Source organism: Neovison vison, chromosome 7 (assembly GCF_020171115.1).
Source record: "Neovison vison isolate M4711 chromosome 7, ASM_NN_V1, whole genome shotgun sequence".
Lineage (NCBI taxonomy): Eukaryota > Metazoa > Chordata > Mammalia > Carnivora > Mustelidae > Neogale > Neogale vison.
Genome location: NC_058097.1, coordinates 27,095,000 through 27,107,241, shown reverse-complemented (window position 1 = coordinate 27,107,241; position 12,242 = coordinate 27,095,000). Strand labels below are relative to the sequence as shown.

General features: G+C 38.8%; 1 protein-coding gene across 2 annotated transcripts in view; it reads left to right on the top strand.

Annotated features, from left to right (window-relative positions):
- NUP93 (nucleoporin 93) overlaps positions 1 to 12,242 on the top strand; it is a 109,640-nt gene that overhangs the window by 19,650 nt on the left and 77,748 nt on the right. The window lies entirely within an intron of this gene.

Genomic DNA, 12,242 nt, shown 5'->3' with positions numbered 1-12,242 from the left:
TTGGGGAGACAGAAACAAAAAAACCTTGCTGCTTTCCATAAGAATTGTGATTTACTGATGACTACTATGTGTCAGAAACTTGGCTAGACTTCAGAGTTTGCTTGATCCTCATAACGAATATTAGGACTGTTGTCCCCTGATTACAGTTGAACAGCTAAGGCTCAGAGAGGGCAGGTAACTGTCAGATGGCACAGCTGAGTATTGAGCTAGGACTCAAACCTAGGGAGGCTGGCTCCGGAGCACATGCTCTTTTAGCCCCGACGGAAGGGCGGGGGGAGGGTGAAGGGTGCTGGTACTTCTGACCTCAGTGGGTCTGGAAAATCACTGAGATCCTTTGTGGGAGATGTGGGAAATTGTCAGTTGTCTGCTTCATCTTCATTGCTTGAACTTGAGAAAGACCTAAGTGCTGATGTTTCCAAGGGGACGTTATTTTGGGTATGTAATAAATGTCACAAGAGTGAGCATAAAGGCTACATTCTTTTCCCAACTAATCCTGAAAGCTGAATGCTTTGGCTGCTTCGCTGAGTTAGTAAGGATGTTGTGGGAATTCTTCTGTAGGTCTCCCCAGAATTTTATTTTTTAAGATACTAGTTAGTTTTGGTTCCATCGGTGTTGGCAAAGACAAATCAGAGGAACCCTGACAGGGATTTTTTTTTTAAATCCAGCCAGTTGCCGCTGTTCACCAACACCCCCACCAGTAGACATCTCTGCTTACTTGTCCTCCTGCAGGCTCCTTTCTTTAGCTCCTGACTGCCTGCAGTTACTCAGTCTTGAGCATGCTGGCTCTATGCTTGTGTGCAAGGATGCTGCGGGAGCAAAAGGACCGTGATGCCAGCTGAGTTGCTATAGTTATAATTTAATTGCATCAGCTTTACAGCCTATTAAGAGCAAAAAGGGAAAATGTTTTCTTGGTAACAATTATCAGTCATGCTCTCTTTCTTGTAAATTTCCATTCTTCCTCATTTCTTTCTACCTTAAATTCATTATTTTAGGGAGGAAGAAATTGGAACATTGAAAGAATGGGTATAGGGTGGGGCAGGTGCTTAAAAAGAAACCAAAGGGCTGATGACTGTATTTTTCCACCTTGATAGGCAGACATAAAGTGTGATGTGAATATTTTAGTACAGGGTAAAGGCAGAGGAGCGAACTGAGTAGGAAAAAAAAATTTACATGAAATAAATTTTGGAAGAAAATGTGTCTTTAAGATTTTAGTTAAGATTAGATTGTAGATTTAAGATTGAATTGTTCTGTGCTGAATTCATTTGTTTAAATATACTTTTTGGATTTTTCATTTTGAGGAACAGATTTGAAAGCTTTTTTGCATGTGTGTTTGATATTTTTAAATTGTTAAATTTCTTCACACATAAAGAAGACTATGCATAACATATATAAAGGTGTAAATCAGGGGTTGTCAGCCTATGATCCATGAGCCAGATCCAGCCCGCTGCCTGTTAAAGTCTTATTGGAACATGGCCACACTTATTTATGTATTGTCTGTGCTGCTTTTGTGCTACAATAGCGGAGTTGAGTAGTTATGACAGAGACCGTATGGCCTGCAGAGCCTGGAATTTTTACTGTCTGCCTTTTACAGGATAAGTTTGCTGACTCCTGGTGTAAATAATAATAAAATGAATTGCATGTTGCCCAGTGAAGACATGGAATATCATCAACAGCTGTGAAGCCCTCCCTGGGTACCCATTTTCAATTGCATCCCCCTTTTTTCCCATCAGAGATGCCTCATTGGATTTTTCCAGACTCAGAAGCCAGACATCTTAGAGTTGTACAAAGAGAAAGCCAGCAATCACTCTCTTTCCTTAACTTTATCCCCCAAGGTAACCAGTGTTACTGATTTGCTGCTTCTTTCACACTTTTCTCCATGTTCATGCGAAGCATATATGAACATTTATTTGCCCAAAGTTTTACAGTCAATCACTACTTTACTTGTGGTAATACTACTAAGCAACCTTTTTGAGCACTTACTCTTTGGCAGGCACTGTGCCAAACACTTTACATGCATTATATAATTTCTTCTTAAAATAACCCTGTGAAATAAGTGTTATTATCTCTGTTTTATAATTGAGAAACGTCACATAGCAAGTGGCCAAGCCAGAATTCAAATCCAGCTTGCTCAGTAAGAATCTCTTCCATTTGTATGGCACTTTTCAGTTCCCCCCAAATTGTCACAGACCTTCTCCTAACTGGTCTTCACAAGCCTGAGAGGTGAGTTAGGCAGGGATTTTTCTCCAGATTTAACAGAGGAAGACAATGAGTCTTGGAAAACTGATGCATCTAAGATTTTCAGGCAGTAAGAGGCAGGTGAGACTTGAACCCAGGCCTCCTGACTTTATTTCTCCTCCCTGTGTGTACTGATGACACCTTTTGTCCTTCTACTTTCCTGGGACTAAAGTGTTTGACTCCAGCCTTGACTCCATCTTTTTGCCCAGGAGAGGCTGTGTGGTTTATGGAAATTGAGGCAGGTAGAAGGCAAGGAGCCTTTAGATTTTTCCACCCTTAGAAGCTGGAAGTATCTGGTTTAGCCTTTATTTATAAAGCCTTACTCTTACCCTAAATTCCCTGCCCTTTTTCCTCAGTTCTCCATCTACCTCTCCCCATCGAAGCTTCTGCCTATTCACTGGACACTTCCTGCAGACACCACCTACTCGGATGACTTTTCTCTTCTGAATTCTCTAATAGCTAGTTTTTTAAGTGTCAAGGCTCTCAACCCTGGTGTACTTTAAAATTGCCTGGGCACTGGGTGCATTCTCACATGTCACTGGCGGGGATATGGCACCTGTCGGACACAACTGGGCAGTATCAGGCGGATTTACCCTTGACCCAGCAATCCCTTTTCCCGGGATCTATCCCAGAGAGGCACTGGCAAAAGTATGGAAGATGTGTGCGCAACGGTAGTCATTGTGGCATTATTTGTAAATAGCAAAAATTGAAAACTCAAACATCCGTCAGTAGGGGACTGGTTAAATAGATGTGGTACATCTTGTTAGTGGAGTATTTTTTAGTAATACAAAAGAATGAGAATATACAGTACCATAGATCGACTCCAGAACATATTGTGAAGTAAAATAAAAAATAAAAGGTGGAGAAAAAGTGTGCAGTTCTCTTATTTAAGAAAGCAGGTGAAAGACATCCAGTGTTCATGCATCAGAGGACTTAATATTATTAAGATATTAATATGCCCCGATTGATTTGCAGATTCAGTGGAATCCTTATCAAAATTTCAGATGGCTTTTTTGCAGAAATTAACAAGGAGATCCTAAAATCTATGTGTAAATAAAAAGACACCTAGAGTTGGCCAAAACAGTCTTTTAAAAGGCAGAAGAAAGTTGGGAGGTTCACACTTCCAATTTCCTAACTTCAAACAAAGCTACCATAGTCGAGACTGTGTGGCACTGGCATGAGGATACACAATTGAATAGAATTAGGAGTCCAGAGATAAATCCATGCATTTGAGATCAGCTGATTTTCAGCAAGTGCCAAGAGCATTCAGTGTTTTTTCAACAAATAATGCTGGGCAACTGGATATCTATATGCAAAAGAAAGAAGTTGGACACCTTAACTGTAAATAAATAAATAACACAGACCTAAATGTAAGAGCCCAAACTTTAAATCTTCTTGGAAGAAAACATGGGTATAAATCTTTCTGACCTGAAGTTAGGCAGAACCTTATTAGATATGAACTGAAAGTACAAGTGACAGAATAAAAAATAGATAAATTGAACTTCATCGAAATTTAAAACTTTTGTACTTCAAAGGACACTATTAAGAAAGTGAGAAAATAGGGATGCCTAGGTAGCTCAGTCGGTTAAGCAGCTGCCTTTGGTTCAGGTCATGATTCCACTGTCTTGAGATCAACTACTGCCTTGTCCAGCGCGGGGGGCCTGCTTCTCCCACTGCCTGCCGCTTCCTTGGCTTGTGTGCTTGCGTGTGTGCTCTCTCTCTGACAAATAAATAAAATATTTTTTTAAAAAAATGAAAGTGGGGGGGGGAGGAAAGTGAGAAAGTAGCCCACACAATGGAAGAAAATATTTGCAAATTACTTAACTGGTAAGGGACTATTTCTCCAAAGATGACGTATGCACAGTCAGCAAGCAAATTATGAGAAGCTCAACATCACCGGCCATCAGGAAAATGTGAATCAAAACCACCTTGACATATCCCTTCACGTACATACTAGGATGGTTGTAGTTCAAAGACAGACCAGACCCTAGTAGTGTTGAGGATGTGGAAAAAATTGAGGCTGTCATATACTTTTGGTGGGATGTAAAGTCTTGCAGCCACTTTGGGAAACAGTCCAGCAGTTCCTCAAAAGACTAAACAGTGTGACCATATGACTCAGCAATTCCCCTCCTAAGGAATACCCAAGAGAGATGAAGACCATTGTCCATATAAAAATTTGTTCATAGCATCATTATTGGTAAGTCAAAAAGTGAAAACAACCCAAATGTCCGTCAGTTGATCAATTGATAAATAAAATGTGGCATATCCGTAAAATGGAGTACTACTTGGCAGTAAAAAGAATGAGTTGTTAATACACGCATGTTAATACATGCAACACGGATGAACTTTGAAAACATGAGAAATGAAAGAAGCTGGTCACAAAAGACAACGTATTGTTGAGCTCCATTTATGTGCAATATCTTAAATAGGCAAATTGATGGAGATGGAAAGTGGATTAGTGGTTTCCTAGGTGGGGTGGGTGGATTGAGGGTCATGGGGAGCAACTGCTGATAGGTTGGGGGTTTCTTTGTGGGGTGAGGTAAGTGTTATAAAAGTCATTTTTAATGATGGTTTACAACTCTGAATCTACTGAAAACCACTAAATAATTCAGTTAAATGGGCAATTGTATAGTATGTGAATTGTATTTCAGTAAAGCTGTTTCAAAAAAGTAGGTGATAAAAATGTATATACAGATCTACTGAGAAAAAAGGAAGGTGTTTTAAAAGTACCCGATGAATTGCATTAATCAGGTATAGTAAGACATGCAGAAAAGAAAATGACTGTCATGAAGAGAGTTTCTATCCACAGTTGCCCAGAAATGAGGCAGGGCACATCATGGGTCAGCACTGGGGTCAGTCAGGATGCAGTGAGAGCAAGGAGAAAATGTGGGCCAAAGCCTGTATTATGGTTTCTGTGGGATAGTAAGGCAAGGCAGGGTCAACAAGCTTAGGATTGGCTAGTTTGAGTAACTTCAGTGGGCTCTGGCGTATAGTTGACTCTGATTGTCTAGTACCTAGCCATGGGGTGAAAAGTGGCCCAGGAAAGGAGGTGGTTGGGGTCTGATCTCTGGACTCATTAGTTTGCATTTGAAATTTGTACTCGCCTCTCAGAATTAGCTAACCTTGGGAGGGGCAGCCCTTCCAATATCAGCAAGGCCCCAGTTGTCAAAGCATCAGATACAGAAAATAAAAAGACTTTTTTTTTTTTTTAATTACCAAGAATATATTTTGAGGGGTGCCTAGGTGGCTTAGTTGGTTAAGCATCTGCCTTGAGCTCAGACATGAGCCTGCTGTTTCCCCTGCTTGTGCTCTCTCTCTCTCTGACAAATAAGTAAAATCTTAAAAAAGAAAAAATATATATATATTTATATTGAAGAGGTTTTTAAGGAAGTGGAATAAATGCTTATGAAGCAGTCAGGGTACCTCAGTTCTATAGAGGTATTTTTTCCAAAAACAAGCCAATTTGTTTTGCTTAGTTTTTCTTCAGAATATTGTTTTACTTCTCTTGAATTCATGAGTTTTTAGTGCCTGTATCTCATGTTCCATGGGATGGCTAGATTTTGAATATTAACACTCAGTTTCAACAATTATTAATCAGGGACAGTTTTTCTTTCTATTCCCCATCTAATGATTTTTTAAGCAAATCCCAGCCAATACACTGTTTCATCCACAGATACTTCCAAGAGAATCTCGAAAAATGAATTCCTTTATTTTTAAACGTAACTATAATTCTGTATCTAAAATATAAGTAAATATAATACTTTAATATCAAATTTTTAGTCCGTTCAAATATCTCATATGTTAAATGTTTACCAATTTGTTTGACTCAGAATCCCAATATTCCGTATGTATTTATTGTGACCCCTTGATAAATCTCTTAAATTTCTTTTGTTCAGTAAGTGCTCACTTATCTTTTCCCTTGGAGCTGTTTTGTAATGAAGGACTGAACTCATTTGTCCTTATATAGTTTCCCACAGTCTGGCTTTGCATACTCTCACCTAGTAGCTTCGTTTTCCCTACAAATCCTGTTAATTTCACAGTTACTTCTAATAAGTGGATTCATAGTACTTTTTCTTTTCTTAAATAATTTCATTACTTAAAGTGTTTAACAAACACACAAGAAGAGACAAAAGTTGTCTGAAACTCTACATACCCATCACCCAGTTTTAATAATTACTAAATCATGACCCTGTTTGTTTCATCTGTAATCCCACTCAGATTTAGAAACAGATTTTAGACATCAAATCTCTCTCTCTCTCTCTTTTTTTTTTGGACGAAGAGAGACATAGCGAGAGAGGGTACACAAGCAGGGGGAGTGGGAGAGGGAGAAGCAGGTTTACCGCTGAACAGGGAGCCTGATGCGAGGTTTGATCCCAGGACCCTGGGATCATGACCTGAGCCGAAGGCAGATGCTTAATGACTGAGCCCCCCAGGTGCCCCTCAAATATATCTCTTAAGTTATGACTCCAATAATAAAATCACAGCACCACAATTACAACTAAAAATTTTAAATTTGTTAATATAAAATAATTTAGTCACTGCTCACAATGCAATTGCTTTAATAATTATTTTCAAGATTGTTCATTTGAATTCAGATTTAGAGGTTCATGAAATGTAAATCTTTGTTGGGTATTAAGAATTTTGAGTTTTGGGGTGGGGGGTTTAGTGGGTTAAGCCTCTGCCTTCGGCTCAGGTCATGAGTCCTCTAGGGCTCTCTGCCCAGCAGGGAGCCTGCTTCCTCCCCCCTCTCTGCCTGTCTCTCTGCCTGCTTGTGATCTCTCTGTCAAATAAATAAATAAAATATTAAAAAAAATTTTTTTTGAGTTTTAAGGTTAATCTTTTAAACTGATGCAAAATATTCACATGAGTTTATGGCCAAATACATAAAACAAGGTATTGTATATACAGAGGTTCTACCTTTTGTCCATTTGTTTCCATTCTACATTCTTCCTGCTTTCAGAAAAATAAAATTTTTTTTTCCAGTTTTTTTTGTTTGGTTCTTTTTTCTTCTTTCACATAAACTCTGCCAATCTGCCCCTCCCCTGTGCTGGTATTGTGGACTTTTCCCTATCCTACTACCTTTCCTGAGAAGTCACTCACACTGGTCTTCCTCCTTGCTTTTCTTCCCTCCTTTCTTAAGAAGGCATGATTTATACAGCAGGTAAACAAACAAAAGGTTAAGTAACCTTAAATAAGGTGGAGAAGACAGGGACTTTTTTTTACTTTGGAATTGTGTAAATATTTTACATTATTATAAAACAAACTAAAAAAGGAATTCCTAAAAAATGAAAATAAGTGTTTAATCCAGTTGGTGACATAACCACAGAGAGAGGAACAGTTCCAAGTGGTATCTTAATCTGTCATAAGTTATCATGTTGGAGGTGTTGTTACTGCTGTTTTGAGACTGTTGTGTGTATAGTGTAGGATAAAGCAAATAAGTAGTTATAGATACTGAAACTAGGACTTGTGGTGTGGGAGAAAGGAGATGTAGAAAGAAAATCTGTGAGGTTAACCCAAAATTTTGTGTTTTAAATTTTGAATTGGGATTATTAGTATAAACTCATCATGTAATTTATCTTAAGAAAACTGAAACAAAAGTAAAAACTTCATTTCTAGCTCTACTTAGGAGAAAGCCTAGAAACAGTGTAGCACTGAGCAGTCCTAGTACCCACATAGTTGCCTCTAAAAATCCATCTTTTTTTTTTTTAAAGATTTTATTTATTTATTTGATAGAGAGAGATCACAAGCAGGCAGAGGTAGGCAGAGAGCAAGGGGGAAGGAGGCTTCCTGCTGACCAAGGAGCCTGATACAATGCTCGATCCCAGAACCCTGAGATCATGACCTGGGCCAAAGGCTTAACCATCTGAGCCACCCAGGCGCCCCCATCTTTTTTTTTTTTTTTAATTTTTAATTTTTTAAATTTCTTTTCAGTGTACCAGAATTCATTGTTTATGTACCACACCCAGTGCTCTATGCAATATGTGCCCTCCATAATACCCGCCACCAGGCTCACCCAACCTCCCACCCCCAATCCCTTCAAAACCCTCAGATTGTTTTTCAGAGTCCATAGTCTCTTATGGTTCATCTCCCCCTCCAATTTCCCCCCAACTCTCTTCTCTCCATCTCTCCATGTCCTCCATGCTATTTGTTATGCTCCACAAATAAGTGAAACCATACGATAATTGACTCTCTCTGCTTGACTTATTTCACTCAGCATAATCTCTTCCAGTCCTGTCCATGTTGCTACAAAAGTTGGGTATTCATCCATTCTGATGGAGGCATAATACTCCATAGTGTATATGGACCACATCTTCCTTATCCATTTGTCCATTGAAGGGCATCTTGGTTCTTTCCACAGTTTGGTGCCCGTGGCCATTGCTGCTATGAACGTTGGGGTACAGATGGCCCTTCTTTTCACTCCATCTGTATCTTTGGGGTAAATACCCAGTAGTGCAATTGCACTACTATAGGGTAGCTCCATTTTTAATTTCTTAAAGAATCTCCACACTGTTTTCCACAGTGGCTGCACCAACTTGCATTTCCATCAACAGTGTAAGAGAGTTCCCCTTTCTCCACATCCTCTCCAACACACGTTGTTTACTGTCTTGTTAATTTTGGCCATTCTAACTGGTGTAAGGTGGTATCTCAATGTGGTTTTGATATGAATCTCCCCGAGTGATGATGAACATTTTTTCATGTGTCTGATAGCCATTTGTATGTCTTCATTGGAGAAGTGTCTGTTCATGTCTTCTGCCCTAAAATCCATCTTTTAATAAAACAGTGGGGGCTCTTTGAAGTGTTGGTTGACTCCAGGTCTGTATGAGATGAACATGAAACATCTTGTCATACCAGATAGGGAAGTTACTAAGGTCTACTTGAGTTACGTCAAAAGAATTCAATACCATCCTTAAAAGGTTCCTACTGGTGGTGGAGAGAGTTTGAGGATGATAAGGATAGTAACTGCAGTGGATTGAAACACATCAGTAACTGTTTAATATGTTTCAGTTCATATGTTTATGACTTTAAATTCATGAGTTCATAAGGATACCAAAAGGAAACTCACCAGTCACTCTGAGGATGCTAGAGAACCATCTCATTATTCAGAATAACCACATAATGGATGAAGAGTTTTTCTGAAAGGAAATATTCTAGCTAATAAAAATAGAATACCTGGGATGGCTGGGTGGCTCAGTTGGTTAAGAATCGACTCTTGGTTTCAGCTCAGTTCATGATCTCTGGGTTGTCAGGTCAGGCTCTGTACTCAGTAGGGAGTCTGCTGGAAATTCTCACCCCTCCCCCAATGTGTGCGTGCACACGCACACTCTCTTTCTTTCTCTCTCTCAAATAAATAAATCTTAAAAAGAAAAAAAGAGCACCACTATTTTGCAACCTCTAAGGAGTTAGTGACTCTAAGCAGTGATCATCAGTATCTGCTAACATTCCAAAAAAAATAACCAGACATTACAGACTTCTTGTCTCAAGTAATCTTTAGTCTCACGTAATCTAACCAAATATAATGACACCTGAATCTGATCAAACCTTTAGAGCTTACTTTCAATTGATAGGAAATACAGAGGCTGGAGGAACATGTCAAATGACATCTCGAGGTTGCAGTCAATAAAACCCGTTATGTGGGAAACTGTATCCTTCTTACTTTTAGGGTAGGTCATGGATCAATAGGAGAAGCATCAACTATGAGCTTTTTAGAAATGGAGAATATCAGGTCCCATCCTAGACCTACTGAAGCAGAATCTGCATTTTAATATGCTTCTCAGGTGATTCACATGTACAGTTCAAGTTTAAGTAGTACTGCTCTACAGGACAAATAATCCAGAGTCGCTGATAAATTGTAAGGGGAAAAAATGAGATGAAAGAGCAGACTATAGATTAAAAAAGATTTAGGAGGCATATCATTCACAAGTAGAGATCTTATTTGTATCCCATTCAGAAAAAAACACAAAATTTAAATTATTAAGTAATTGGGGGATTCTCTGGAATCTACTTCAAAATAATCTGGGTGGTGGAAAGAGGAAAAGAGGTAGGGATATAGGTGAAACAGGGTTGACTATGACATGTTAATTGTTGAAGCTGGGTAATGGGTACAAGGAGGTTTACTATTTAATTTTGTTTTTAGAATTGTTTTTCTATAAGGGTTTAATAAGGAGGGCCCACTAAAATGACTCTGATCAAAAAGGTGATAACAAGTATTGGCAAGGGTGTAGAAAACAATTGGAGTCCTTGTACATTGCTAATGAGAATATAAAATGGTGTAGCTGCTTTGGAAAACCATCTGGCAGTTCTTCAGAAGGTTAAACAGAGTTACTCTATGATCTAGCAATTGTACTTTTAGGTATATATCCAAGAAAAATGAAAACAGTATTCACACAAAAATGCTACATGAATTATCGTGGCAGCACTTTTCATAATAGCCCCAAAGTGGAAACAACCCAAATGTCCTATCAGCTGATGAATGGATACATTAATAAATATAAAATGTGATATATCCATATAATGGAATACTGTTCAATTATAAAAAGAAATGAAGTACTATACATACTAGAGCATGGATGAATCTTGACAAGCATTATGCTAAGTGAAAGAGGATAGTCACAAAACAGCACATGTTGTATGATTCTGTCTATATGAAATGTCCAGAATAGGCAAATCTATAGAAACAAAATGGATTAATAGTTTTCAGAGGTTGGGGGTAGTTTGGGAACGGACATCGGAAATGACTGCTGGTGGGTAGGGGATTGGTTTGGGGGTTGATGAAAACGTGCTGAAGTTTGTAAAATGTTCTAAATGTTGTAAAAAAATGTTCTAAAAGGTGAAAGTTGTACAACTCTGTGAATATACTAAAACATACTGAGGTGTATACTTTAAATGGGTAAATTGTATGGTACGTGAATTATTTCTCAGTAAAGCTATTATTAAAAAAGGAGGGAGGCATTACACTGATACCCATGCTCCAGGCTTCACTCAGCACTTACTCAGAATCACTGGGAGCAAAGTTGACTAGGTGATTCTGATGTGCAACCAGGGCTGGGAACTACTGAATTAGAAGGTTAGCTTTAAGGATTGTTAGAAGAGAGAGGCAAGATTATTTATCTGACAGGGTAGCCTGGAAGAGAAGCCTCAGAGATGGCATTCTAGTTGACTTGTCTACATTGGAAGAGACAAAAATCTACAGCAGGGAGCCCTCTGGGTGCACATCATCTATTTCTGTAGTACCTTGTAGAATAGAACTAAACACAAAGTCCTTTCTTCTTCTCTAAAAAGTCTGTTAGTACAGAAGTAGAAGTCTTAGGTGTCAAAGCCATAGATTTTGGGTTACTTGTGCTTCCCGGTGGTGTAGCTTCTGAGTTCCTCAGAAGGAATGTAAACTTTGTCAGTCGGGTTTTGGGATACTAAATCGTCATCTAAAAACAATAGTCTAAGCATCTAATTCCCCTAAATTTCTTTCTTCCAGAGAGCGTTTGAGATATTAGTGAGACTGATTTTTAAAAAAACTCTTCTATTGTTACATTCCCCGAAGTAAGTAGAAGTAAAGGTAGTTGTATTTTTCCCACCTCTCTTCAAAGCATTTATTCGGTGACAGGCTCCTGTACCATTGGACTGGGCAGCAGAGCGGGAACTTGAAGGTGTACTAGATATGATGTTTGTCTTTTAAAGAGAAGCCATGGAGAACTAGCCTTGGATTCTGGTTCAGCTGCCCTTTGCAAATCATCGATGGTCCCAGACTTTTAGTTTCTTCAACTGATGAATAAAATTAGGACTGGGTTACTCTTGAAGCTTCTCAGATGTTGTGGTTCACATATCTGTCTTTATAGAGGCTGTGAATATAGGACAGTGGTTAAGAGTTTGTGCTCTGGAGCCTGATGACTTGATTCTGGCATTTTCTGGCTCTGTGACTTTGGAGAAGTCACTTAACCTCTCTGCACCTTTAGTTCCCCCATCTGTAAAATCGGGGGTGAAAATAGCATCTACCTCCTGATTTTCTTTACTGT